The sequence below is a fragment of the Lampris incognitus genome, chromosome 2 (genome assembly GCF_029633865.1).
Source record: "Lampris incognitus isolate fLamInc1 chromosome 2, fLamInc1.hap2, whole genome shotgun sequence".
In the NCBI taxonomy this organism is placed as follows: Eukaryota; Metazoa; Chordata; class Actinopteri; order Lampriformes; family Lampridae; genus Lampris; species Lampris incognitus.
Genome location: NC_079212.1, coordinates 83,398,441 through 83,410,498, shown reverse-complemented (window position 1 = coordinate 83,410,498; position 12,058 = coordinate 83,398,441).

Sequence of the window (12,058 nt, the reverse complement as noted above, 5' to 3'; positions counted from 1 at the left end):
GCTGCGCTCTGTAGCTTGGTTTTGTACTTATAGCTGCCCTGTGTAGCTTGGTTTTGTACATGTAGCTGCCCTGTGTAACTTGGTTTTGTACTTATAGCTGCCCTGTGTAGCTTGGTTTTGTACATGTAGCTGCCCTGTGTAACTTGGTTTTGTACATATAGCTGCGCTCTGTAGCTTGGTTTTGTACATATAACTGCCCTTTGTAGCTTGGATTTGTACATATAGCTGCGCTTTGTAACTTGGTTTTGTACATATAGTTGCCCTGTTTAGCTTGGTTTTGTACACATAGCTGCTCTCTGTAGCTTGGTTTTGTACATACAGCTGCCCTGTGTAGCTTGGTTTTGTACATATAGGTGCCCTCTGTAGCTTGGTTTTGTACATACAGCTGCCCTGTGTAGCTTGGTTTTGTACATATAGGTGCCATGTGTAGCTTGGTTTTGTACATATAGCTGTCCTGTGTAGCTTGGTTTTGTGCTTATAGCTGCCCTTTGTAGCTTGGATTTGTACATATAGCTGCGCTCTGTATCTTGGTTTTGTACTTATAGCTGCCCTGTGTAGCTTGATTTTGTACATGTAGCTGCCCTGTGTAGCTTGGTTTTGTACACGTAGTTGCTCTCTCTAGCTTAATTTTGTACATATTGATGCCTTTTGTACATTGGTTTTGGACATATAGCTGCCCTGTGTTGCTGGGTTTGGTATATGTATTTTTCCTGTGTAGCTTGGTTTTCTACATGTAGCTGCCCTGTGTAGCTTGGTTTTGTACATGTCGCTGCCCTGTGGAACTTGGTTTTGTACATATAGCTGCGCTCTGTAGCTTGGTTTTGTACTTATAGCTGCCCTGTGTAGCTTGGTTTTGTACACATAGATGCTCTCTTTAGCTTGGTTTTGTACATACAGCTGCCCTGTGTAGCTTGGTTTTGTATATATAGGTGCCCTCTGTAGATTGGTTTTGTACATACAGCTGCCCTGTGTAGCTTGGTTTTGTACATATAGGTGCGCTCTGTAGCTTGGTTTTGTACTTATAGCTGCGCTGTTTAACTTGGTTTTGTACATGTAGCTGCCCTCTCCACCTTAATTTTGTACATATAGCTGCGCTCTGTAGCTTGGTTTTGTACTTATAGCTGCCCTGTGTAGCTTGGTTTTGTACATGTAGCTGCCCTGTGTAACTTGGTTTTGTACATATAGCTGCGCTCTGTAGCTTGGTTTTGTACATATAACTGCCCTTTGTAGCTTGGATTTGTACATATAGCTGCGCTTTGTAACTTGGTTTTGTACATATAGTTGCCCTGTTTAGCTTGGTTTTGTACACATAGCTGCCCTGTGTAGCTTGGTTTTGTACATGTAGCTGCCCTGTGTAACTTGGTTTTGTACATATAGCTGCGCTTTGTAGCTTGGATTTGTACATATAGCTGCGCTTTGTAACTTGGTTTTGTACATATAGTTGCCCTGTTTAGCTTGGTTTTGTACACATAGCTGCTCTCTGTAGCTTGGTTTTGTACATACAGCTGCCCTGTGTAGCTTGGTTTTGTACATATAGGTGCCCTCTGTAGCTTGGTTTTGTACATACAGCTGCCCTGTGTAGCTTGGTTTTGTACATATAGGTGCCATGTGTAGCTTGGTTTTGTACATATAGCTGTCCTGTGTAGCTTGGTTTTGTGCTTATAGCTGCCCTTTGTAGCTTGGATTTGTACATATAGCTGCGCTCTGTATCTTGGTTTTGTACTTATAGCTGCCCTGTGTAGCTTGGTTTTGTACATGTAGCTGCCCTGTGTAGCTTGGTTTTGTACACGTAGTTGCTCTCTCTAGCTTAATTTTGTACATATTGATGCCTTTTGTACATTGGTTTTGGACATATAGCTGCCCTGTGTAGCTGGGTTTGGTACATGTATTTTTCCTGTGTAGCTTGGCTTTCTACATGTAGCTGCCCTGAGTAGCTTGGTTTTGTACATATAGCTGCGCTCTGTAGCTTGGTTTTGTACTTATAGCTGCCCTGTGTAGCTTGGTTTTGTATATATAGGTGCCCTCTGTAGATTGGTTTTGTACATACAGCTGCCCTGAGTAGCTTGGTTTTGTACATATAGCTGCGCTCTGTAGCTTGGTTTTGTACTTATAGCTGCGCTGTTAAACTTGGTTTTGTACACGTAGCTGCCCTCTCCACCTTAATTTTGTACATATAGCTGCGCTCTGTAGCTTGGTTTTTTACTTATAGCTTTCCTGTGTAGCTTGGTTTTGTACATGTAGCTGCCCTGTGTAACTTGGTTTTGTACATATAGCTGCGCTCTGTAGCTTGGTTTTGTACATATAACTGCCCTTTGTAGCTTGGATTTGTACATATAGCTGCGCTTTGTAACTTGGTTTTGTACATATAGTTGCCCTGTTTAGCTTGGTTTTGTACACATAGCTGCTCTCTGTACTTTGGTTTTGTACATACAGCTGCCCTGTGTAGCTTGGTTTTGTACATATAGGTGCCCTCTGTAGCTTGGTTTTGTACATACAGCTGCCCTGTGTAGCTTGGTTTTGTACATATAGGTGCCATGTGTAGCTTGGTTTTGTACATATAGCTGTCCTGTGTAGCTTGGTTTTGTGCTTATAGCTGCCCTTTGTAGCTTGGATTTGTACATATAGCTGCTCTCTGTATCTTGGTTTTGTACTTATAGCTGACCTGTGTAGCTTGGTTTTGTACATGTAGCTGCCCTGTGTAGCTTGGTTTTGTACACGTAGTTGCTCTCTCTAGCTTAATTTTGTACATATTGATGCCTTTTGTACATTGGTTTTGGACATATAGCTGCCCTGTGTAGCTGGGTTTGGTACATGTATTTTTCCTGTGTAGCTTGGTTTTCTACATGTAGCTGCCCTGTGTAGCTTGGTTTTGTACATGTCGCTGCCCTGTGGAACTTGGTTTTGTACATATAGCTGCGCTCTGTAGCTTGGTTTTGTACTTATAGCTGCCCTGTGTAGCTTGGTTTTGTACACATAGATGCTCTCTGTAGCTTGGTTTTGTACATACAGCTGCCCTGTGTACTTTGGTTTTCTATATATAGGTGCCCTCTGTAGATTGGTTTTGTACATACAGCTGCCCTGTGTAGCTTGGTTTTGTACATATAGGTGCCATGTGTAGCTTGGTTTTGTACATATAGCTGCCCTGTGTAGCTTGGTTTTGTACATACAGCTGCCCTCTGTAGCTTGGTTTTGTACATATAACTGCCCTTTGTAGCTTGGATTTGTACATATAGCTGCACTCTGTAGCTTGGTTTTGTACTTATAGCTGCCCTGTGTAGCTTGGTTTTGTACATATAGCAGCCTTGTGTATCTTGGTTTTGTACATGTAGCTGCCCTGTGTAGCTGGGTTTTGTACATATAGCTAACCTGTGTAGCTTGGTTTTGTACACATAGCTACCCTGTGTAGCTTGGTTTTGTACATGTAGCTGCCCTGTGTAGCTTGGTTTTGTACATATAGCTACCCTGTGTAGCTTGGTTTTGTACACATAGCCGCCCAGTGTAGCTTGGTTTTGGACACGTAGCTGCCCTGTGTAGCTTGGTTTTGTACATATAGCTGCCCTGTGTAGCTTAGTTTTGTACATACAGCTGCCCTCTGTAGCTTGGTTTTGTATATATAGCTGCCTTGTATAGCTTAGCTTTATACATATAGCTGCCCTCTGTAGGTTGATTCTGTACACATAGCTGCCCAGTGTAGCTTGGTTTATACACGTAGCTGCCCTCTCCACCTTAATTTTGTACATATAGAAGCCTTTTATAGCTTGGTTTTGTACATATAGCTGCCCTGTGAAGCTTTATTTTGTACATGTATTTTTCCTGTGTAGCTTGGTTTTGTACATGTAGCTGCCCTGTGTAACTTGGTTTTGTACATATAGCTGCGCTCTGTAGCTTGGTTTTGTACATATAACTGCCCTTTGTAGCTTGGTTTTGTACATATAGCTGCGCTTTGTAACTTGGTTTTGTACATACAGTTGCCTTGTTTAGCTTGGTTTTGTACACATAGCTGCTCTCTGTAGCTTGGTTTTGTACATACAGCTGCCCTGTGTAGCTTGGTTTTGTACATATAGGTGCCCTCTGTAGGTTGGTTTTGTACATACAGCTGTCCTGTGTAGCTTGGTTTTGTACATATAGGTGCCATGTGTAGCTTGGTTTTGTACATATAGCTGTCCTGTGTAGCTTGGTTTTGTGATTATAGCTGCTCTTTGTAGCTTGGATTTGTACATATAGCTGCGCTCTGTATCTTGGTTTTGTACTTATAGCTGCCCTGTGTATCTTGGTTTTGTACATGTAGCTGCCCTGTGTAGCTTGGTTTTGCACACGTAGTTGCTCTCTCTAGCTTAATTTTGTACATATTGATGCCTTTTGTAAATTGGTTTTGGACATATAGCTGCCCTGTGTAGCTTGGTTTGGTACATGTATTTTTCCTGTGTAGCTTGGTTTTCTACATGTAGCTGCCCTGTGTAGCTTGGTTTTGTACATGTCGCTGCCCTGTGTAACTTGGTTTTGTACACATAGCTGCTCTCTTTAGCTTGGTTTTGTACATACAGCTGCCCTGTGTAGCTTGGTTTTGTATATATAGGTGACCTCTGTAGATTGGTTTTGTATATACAGCTGCCCTGTGTAGCTTGGTTTTTTTACATATAGGTTCACTCTGTAGCTTGGTTTTGAACTTATAGCTGCCCTTTGTAGCTTGGTTTTGTACATATAGCTGCACTCTGTAGCTTGGTTTTGTACTTATAGCTGCCCTGTGTAGCTTGGTTTTGTACATATAGGTGCCATGTGTAGCTTGGTTTTGTACATATAGCTGCCCTTTGTAGCTTGGTTTTGTGCATATAGCTGCACTCTGTAGCTTGGTTTTGTACTTATAGCTGCCCTGTGTAGCTTGGTTTTGTACATATAGCAGCCTTGTGTAGCTTGGTTTTGTACATGTAGCTGCCCTGTGTAGCTTGGTTTTGTACATATAGCTACCCTGTGTAGCTTGGTTTTGGACACGTAGCTGCCCTGTGTAGCTTGGTTTTGTACATATAGCTGCGCTCTGTAGCTTGGTTTTGTACTTAAAGCTGCGCTGTGTAACTTGGTTTTGTACACGTAGCTGCCCTCTCCACCTTAATTTTGTACATATAGCTGCGCTCTGTAGCTTGGTTTTGTACTTATAGCTGCCCTGTGTAGCTTGGTTTTGTACATGTAGCTGCCCTGTGTAACTTGGTTTTGTACATATAGCTGCGCTCTGTTGCTTGGTTTTGTACATATAACGGCCCTTTGTAGCTTGGATTTGTACATATAGCTGCGCTTTTAACTTGGTTTTGTACATATAGTTACCCTGTTTAGCTTGGTTTTGTACACATAGCTGCTCTCTGTAGCTTGGTTTTGTACATACAGCTGCCCTGTGTAGCTTGGTTTTGTACATATAGGTGCCCTCTGTAGCTTGGTTTTGTACTTATAGCTGCCCTGTGTAGCTTGGTTTTGTACATATAGGTGCCATGTGTAGCTTGGTTTTGTACATATAGCTGCCCTTTGTAGCTTGGTTTTGTGCATATAGCTGCACTCTGTAGCTTGGTTTTGTACTTATAGCTGCCCTGTGTAGCTTGGTTTTGTACATATAGGTGCCATGTGTAGCTTGGTTTTGTACATATAGCTGCCCTTTGTAGCTTGGTTTTGTACATATAGCTGCACTCTGTAGCTTGGTTTTGTACTTATAGCTGCCCTGTGTAGCTTGGTTTTGTACATATAGGTGCCATGTGTAGCTTGGTTTTGTACATATAGCTGCCCTTTGTAGCTTGGTTTTGTGCATATAGCTGCACTCTGTAGCTTGGTTTTGTACTTATAGCTGCCCTGTGTAGCTTGGTTTTGTACATATAGCAGCCTTGTGTAGCTTGGTTTTGTACATGTAGCTGCCCTGTGTAGCTTGGTTTTGTACATATAGCTACCCTGTGTAGCTTGGTTTTGGACACGTAGCTGCCCTGTGTAGCTTGGTTTTGTACATATAGCTGCGCTCTGTAGCTTGGTTTTGTACTTATAGCTGCGCTGTGTAACTTGGTTTTGTACACGTAGCTGCCCTCTCCACCTTAATTTTGTACATATAGCTGCGCTCTGTAGCTTGGTTTTGTACTTATAGCTGCCCTGTGTAGCTTGGTTTTGTACATGTAGCTGCCCTGTGTAACTTGGTTTTGTACATATAGCTGCGCTCTGTTGCTTGGTTTTGTACATATAACGGCCCTTTGTAGCTTGGATTTGTACATATAGCTGCGCTTTTAACTTGGTTTTGTACATATAGTTGCCCTGTTTAGCTTGGTTTTGTACACATAGCTGCTCTCTGTAGCTTGGTTTTGTACATACAGCTGCCCTGTGTAGCTTGGTTTTGTACATATAGGTGCCCTCTGTAGCTTGGTTTTGTACATACAGCTGCCCTGTGTAGCTTGGTTTTGTACATATAGGTGCCATGTGTAGCTTGGTTTTGTACATATAGCTGTCCTGTGTAGCTTGGTTTTGTGCTTATAGCTGCCCTTTGTAGCTTGGATTTGTACATATAGCTGCGCTCTGTATCTTGGTTTTGTACTTATAGCTGCCCTGTGTAGCTTGGTTTTGTACATGTAGCTGCCCTGTGTAGCTTGGTTTTGTACACGTAGTTGCTCTCTCTAGCTAAATTTATACATATTGATGCCTTTTGTACATTGGTTTTGGACATATAGCTGCCCTGTGTAGCTGGGTTTGGTACATATATTTTTCCTGTGTAGCTTGGTTTTCTACATGTAGCTGCCCTGTGTAGCTTGGTTTTGTACATGTCGCTGCCCTGTGGAACTTGGTTTTGTACATATAGCTGCGCTCTGTAGCTTGGTTTTGTACTTATAGCTGCCCTGTGTAGCTTGGTTTTGTACACATAGATGCTCTCTGTAGCTTGGTTTTGTACATACAGCTGCCCTGTGTAGCTTGGTTTTGTATATATAGGTGCCCTCTGTAGATTGGTTTTGTACATACAGCTGCCCTGTGTAGCTTGGTTTTGTACATATAGGTGCCATGTGTAGCTTGGTTTTGTACATATAGCTGCCCTGTGTAGCTTGGTTTTGTACATACAGCTGCCCTCTGTAGCTTGGTTTTGTACATATAACTGCCCTTTGTAGCTTAGTTTTGTACATATAGCTGCACTCTGTAGCTTGGTTTTGTACTTATAGCTGCCCTGTGTAGCTTGGTTTTGTACATATAGGTGCCATGTGTAGCTTGGTTTTGTACATATAGCTGCCCTTTGTAGCTTGGTTTTGTGCATATAGCTGCACTCTGTAGCTTGGTTTTGTACTTATAGCTGCCCTGTGTAGCTTGGTTTTGTACATATAGCAGCCTTGTGTAGCTTGGTTTTGTACATGTAGCTGCCCTGTGTAGCTTGGTTTTGTACATATAGCTACCCTGTGTAGCTTGGTTTTGGACACGTAGCTGCCCTGTGTAGCTTGGTTTTGTACATATAGCTGCGCTCTGTAGCTTGGTTTTGTACTTATAGCTGCGCTGTGTAACTTGGTTTTGTACACGTAGCTGCCCTCTCCACCTTAATTTTGTACATATAGCTGCGCTCTGTAGCTTGGTTTTGTACTTATAGCTGCCCTGTGTAGCTTGGTTTTGTACATGTAGCTGCCCTGTGTAACTTGGTTTTGTACATATAGCTGCGCTCTGTTGCTTGGTTTTGTACATATAACGGCCCTTTGTAGCTTGGATTTGTACATATAGCTGCGCTTTTAACTTGGTTTTGTACATATAGTTGCCCTGTTTAGCTTGGTTTTGTACACATAGCTGCTCTCTGTAGCTTGGTTTTGTACATACAGCTGCCCTGTGTAGCTTGGTTTTGTACATATAGGTGCCCTCTGTAGCTTGGTTTTGTACATACAGCTGCCCTGTGTAGCTTGGTTTTGTACATATAGGTGCCATGTGTAGCTTGGTTTTGTACATATAGCTGTCCTGTGTAGCTTGGTTTTGTGCTTATAGCTGCCCTTTGTAGCTTGGATTTGTACATATAGCTGCGCTCTGTATCTTGGTTTTGTACTTATAGCTGCCCTGTGTAGCTTGGTTTTGTACATGTAGCTGCCCTGTGTAGCTTGGTTTTGTACACGTAGTTGCTCTCTCTAGCTAAATTTATACATATTGATGCCTTTTGTACATTGGTTTTGGACATATAGCTGCCCTGTGTAGCTGGGTTTGGTACATATATTTTTCCTGTGTAGCTTGGTTTTCTACATGTAGCTGCCCTGTGTAGCTTGGTTTTGTACATGTCGCTGCCCTGTGGAACTTGGTTTTGTACATATAGCTGCGCTCTGTAGCTTGGTTTTGTACTTATAGCTGCCCTGTGTAGCTTGGTTTTGTACACATAGATGCTCTCTGTAGCTTGGTTTTGTACATACAGCTGCCCTGTGTAGCTTGGTTTTGTATATATAGGTGCCCTCTGTAGATTGGTTTTGTACATACAGCTGCCCTGTGTAGCTTGGTTTTGTACATATAGGTGCCATGTGTAGCTTGGTTTTGTACATATAGCTGCCCTGTGTAGCTTGGTTTTGTACATACAGCTGCCCTCTGTAGCTTGGTTTTGTACATATAACTGCCCTTTGTAGCTTAGTTTTGTACATATAGCTGCACTCTGTAGCTTGGTTTTGTACTTATAGCTGCCCTGTGTAGCTTGGTTTTGTACATATAGGTGCCATGTGTAGCTTGGTTTTGTACATATAGCTGCCCTTTGTAGCTTGGTTTTGTGCATATAGCTGCACTCTGTAGCTTGGTTTTGTACTTATAGCTGCCCTGTGTAGCTTGGTTTTGTACATATAGCAGCCTTGTGTAGCTTGGTTTTGTACATGTAGCTGCCCTGTGTAGCTTGGTTTTGTACATATAGCTACCCTGTGTAGCTTGGTTTTGGACACGTAGCTGCCCTGTGTAGCTTGGTTTTGTACATATAGCTGCGCTCTGTAGCTTGGTTTTGTACTTATAGCTGCGCTGTGTAACTTGGTTTTGTACACGTAGCTGCCCTCTCCACCTTAATTTTGTACATATAGCTGCGCTCTGTAGCTTGGTTTTGTACTTATAGCTGCCCTGTGTAGCTTGGTTTTGTACATGTAGCTGCCCTGTGTAACTTGGTTTTGTACATATAGCTGCGCTCTGTTGCTTGGTTTTGTACATATAACGGCCCTTTGTAGCTTGGATTTGTACATATAGCTGCGCTTTTAACTTGGTTTTGTACATATAGTTGCCCTGTTTAGCTTGGTTTTGTACACATAGCTGCTCTCTGTAGCTTGGTTTTGTACATACAGCTGCCCTGTGTAGCTTGGTTTTGTACATATAGGTGCCCTCTGTAGCTTGGTTTTGTACATACAGCTGCCCTGTGTAGCTTGGTTTTGTACATATAGGTGCCATGTGTAGCTTGGTTTTGTACATATAGCTGTCCTGTGTAGCTTGGTTTTGTGCTTATAGCTGCCCTTTGTAGCTTGGATTTGTACTTATAGCTGCCCTGTGTAGCTTGGTTTTGTACATGTAGCTGCCCTGTGTAGCTTGGTTTTGTACACGTAGTTGCTCTCTCTAGCTAAATTTATACATATTGATGCCTTTTGTACATTGGTTTTGGACATATAGCTGCCCTGTGTAGCTGGGTTTGGTACATATATTTTTCCTGTGTAGCTTGGTTTTCTACATGTAGCTGCCCTGTGTAGCTTGGTTTTGTACATGTCGCTGCCCTGTGGAACTTGGTTTTGTACATATAGCTGCGCTCTGTAGCTTGGTTTTGTACTTATAGCTGCCCTGTGTAGCTTGGTTTTGTACACATAGATGCTCTCTGTAGCTTGGTTTTGTACATACAGCTGCCCTGTGTAGCTTGGTTTTGTATATATAGGTGCCCTCTGTAGATTGGTTTTGTACATACAGCTGCCCTGTGTAGCTTGGTTTTGTACATATAGGTGCCATGTGTAGCTTGGTTTTGTACATATAGCTGCCCTGTGTAGCTTGGTTTTGTACATACAGCTGCCCTCTGTAGCTTGGTTTTGTACATATAACTGCCCTTTGTAGCTTAGTTTTGTACATATAGCTGCACTCTGTAGCTTGGTTTTGTACTTATAGCTGCCCTGTGTAGCTTGGTTTTGTACATATAGCAGCCTTGTGTATCTTGGTTTTGTACATGTAGCTGCCCTGTGTAGCTTGGTTTTGTACATATAGCTAACCTGTGTAGCTTGGTTTTGTACACATAGCTACCCTGTGTAGCTTGGTTTTGTATATATAGCTGCCTTGTATAGCTTAGCTTTATACATATAGCTGCCCTCTGTAGGTTGATTCTGTACACATAGCTGCCCAGTGTAGCTTGGTTTTATACACATAGCTGCCCTCTCCAGCTTAATTTTGTACATATAGAAGCCTTTTATAGCTTGGTTTTGTACATATAGCTGCCCTGTGAAGCTTTATTTTGTACATGTATTTTTCCTGTGTAGCTTGGTTTTGTACATGTAGCTGCCCTGTGTAGCTTGGTTTTGTACATATAGCAGCGCTCTGTAGCTTGGTTTTGTACATATAACTGCCCTTTGTAGCTTGGATTTGTACATATAGCTGCGCTTTGTAACTTGGTTTTGTACATATAGTTGCCCTGTTTAGCTTGGTTTTGTACACATAGCTGCTCTCTGTAGCTTGGTTTTGTACATACAGCTGCCCTGTGTAGCTTGGTTTTGTACATATAGGTGCCCTCTGTAGGTTGGTTTTGTACATACAGCTGTCCTGTGTAGCTTGGTTTTGTACATATAGTTGCCATGTGTAGCTTGGTTTTGTACATATAGCTGTCCTGTGTAGCTTGGTTTTGTACATATAGCTGCACTCTGTAGCTTGGTTTTGTACTTATAGCTGCCCTGTGTAGCTTGGTTTTTTACATATAGCAGCCCTGTGTAGCTTGGTTTTGTACATATAGCTGCCCTGTGTAGCTTGGTTTTGTACATACAGCTGCCCTCTGTAGCTTGGTTTTGTACATATAGGTGCCATGTGTAGCTTGGTTTTGTACATATAGCTGCGCTTTGTAACTTGGTTTTGTACATATAGTTGCCCTGTTTAGCTTGGTTTTGTACACATAGCTGCTCTCTGTAGCTTGGTTTTGTACATACAGCTGCCCTGTGTAGCTTGGTTTTGTACATATAGGTGCCCTCTGTTGCTTGGTTTTGTACATACAGCTGCCCTGTGTAGCTTGGTTTTGTACATATAGGTGCCATGTGTAGCTTGGTTTTGTACATATAGCTGTCCTGTGTAGCTTGGTTTTGTGCTTATAGCTGCCCTTTGTAGCTTGGATTTGTACATATAGCTGCGCTCTGTATCTTGGTTTTGTACTTATAGCTGCCCTGTGTAGCTTGGTTTTGTACATGTAGCTGCCCTGTGTAGCTTGGTTTTGTACACGTAGTTGCTCTCTCTAGCTAAATTTATACATATTGATGCCTTTTGTACATTGGTTTTGGACATATAGCTGCCCTGTGTAGCTGGGTTTGGTACATATATTTTTCCTGTGTAGCTTGGTTTTCTACATGTAGCTGCCCTGTGTAGCTTGGTTTTGTACATGTCGCTGCCCTGTGGAACTTGGTTTTGTACATATAGCTGCGCTCTGTAGCTTGGTTTTGTACTTATAGCTGCCCTGTGTAGCTTGGTTTTGTACACATAGATGCTCTCTGTAACTTGGTTTTGTACATACAGCTGCCCTGTGTAGCTTGGTTTTGTATATATAGGTGCCCTCTGTAGATTGGTTTTGTACATACAGCTGCCCTGTGTAGCTTGGTTTTGTACATATAGGTGCCATGTGTAGCTTGGTTTTGTACATATAGCTGCCCTGTGTAGCTTGGTTTTGTACATACAGCTGCCCTCTGTAGCTTGGTTTTGTACATATAACTGCCCTTTGTAGCTTAGTTTTGTACATATAGCTGCACTCTGTAGCTTGGTTTTGTACTTATAGCTGCCCTGTGTAGCTTGGTTTTGTACATATAGCAGCCTTGTGTATCTTGGTTTTGTACATGTAGCTGCCCTGTGTAGCTTGGTTTTGTACATATAGCTAACCTGTGTAGCTTGGTTTTGTACACATAGC